The following is a 1,457-nucleotide window of genomic DNA, read 5'->3' as shown; positions in this document are numbered from 1 at the left end:
CTGCACTGACTCACATGTGAATCACAACAGCAGCAGCCGTCAGACGATGAGGAAGAGGAGGAGGAGGGAGAAGGAGGAGGAGGAGGAGGACAGGCCGGGGCGTTGTCCACAACATTCAGTCTGATCATACAAAGGACGTTTGAATCTGAGAAGAAGAAGAAGAAGAAGAGTCTGATTTCCACATGTGTGTGAATGGGAACACTGTCCAAGACCATCTGGAGTCTGGAAACACAGGAAACACACCAGTGAAGACTAAACTAGACTAGACTAGATTAGACTAGACTAGACTAGATTAGATCAGATTTGATAGAACTTTCTTGATTCCTCAGGACATTAAACTTCCAGTATCACCAGAACACCCAGTGCGCACAAAGAAGAAATATTACACCTCAAAAGGAAAGAAAATAGTTAAAATAACTATACATATATATATATATATATATATATATATATATATATATATATATATATATATATATATATATATGAACAGAGGTGAGGATGTTTTTATTTTTTTTTGTTTTTTTTATTATGAAAAAAAAACACCAATCAACAGGCCTACTTCTTTTTTCAGTTAACGGTTGGTCCTATCACATGTCCAACAGCTGAACATTTATCTTTAATTGAAACTAAAAATACATGAAACATTTGATTTTCTGTGACGGCCACATCTGTGATGTGGGAGGGGCCTAATTCAGTTTCAGGACCATGGATAAGGGCCGATCACAACAACATGGGAGAGGATTTAAGACTCAGAGTGTAAAACAGAATATCAAACCTACAGATTCAGATGCAGTTGAACATGGACACTGGAGTCTGCAGACGTATGTCTGGACTAGTGATGAGCAGACCAGCTGGTTACCTGGGGGCGGGGTCAAAAAATCCAAATAATCACAGGGGCTTTTACAGTTTACTCAAACTTCAGTCATGTTGAATTAAACCTGTTTTTTTCCAAACGGTTTCACAACAGTCGGACTCACATGGGACCATGTGGTCGATTGGTCCATGTTTGTGGACATGACACTGATCTGTCATTAACCCTTAAAGACCCAAAAGCCTAAACCATCTACTGATCTAAACTGTTTAATACCTGTTGATCCACTAATTCTATCAATACATGTCAATAATTGGTGTCAAATACAGTTCTTCATATTTTCATGGTCATCAGATATAACCATATTTGGATGTTCAGAGGCTCCGTAGTTACTGTGGAAACACTGTCATCTTCTCCAACATTGATTCTCCAATAAAACCCATGGAGTTGGATCAATGACAGTGGATGGACACACTGGGTTTATGTTCAGTTAATGACAGATTGGACTGAAAAAGACACTGTTTATTCAGTTTCATCTGTTTCTGATATAATAACCTTTGAATTTACTCTTTAGTTTGAATGAACGTCTACATGATCAGTGAATTAAATGTAGGAAAATACAGGATTTACATGAAAAATGTAA

This window comes from Sphaeramia orbicularis, chromosome 17, assembly GCF_902148855.1.
Source record: "Sphaeramia orbicularis chromosome 17, fSphaOr1.1, whole genome shotgun sequence".
In the NCBI taxonomy this organism is placed as follows: Eukaryota; Metazoa; Chordata; class Actinopteri; order Kurtiformes; family Apogonidae; genus Sphaeramia; species Sphaeramia orbicularis.
Note: the sequence above shows the minus strand (reverse complement) of the source record.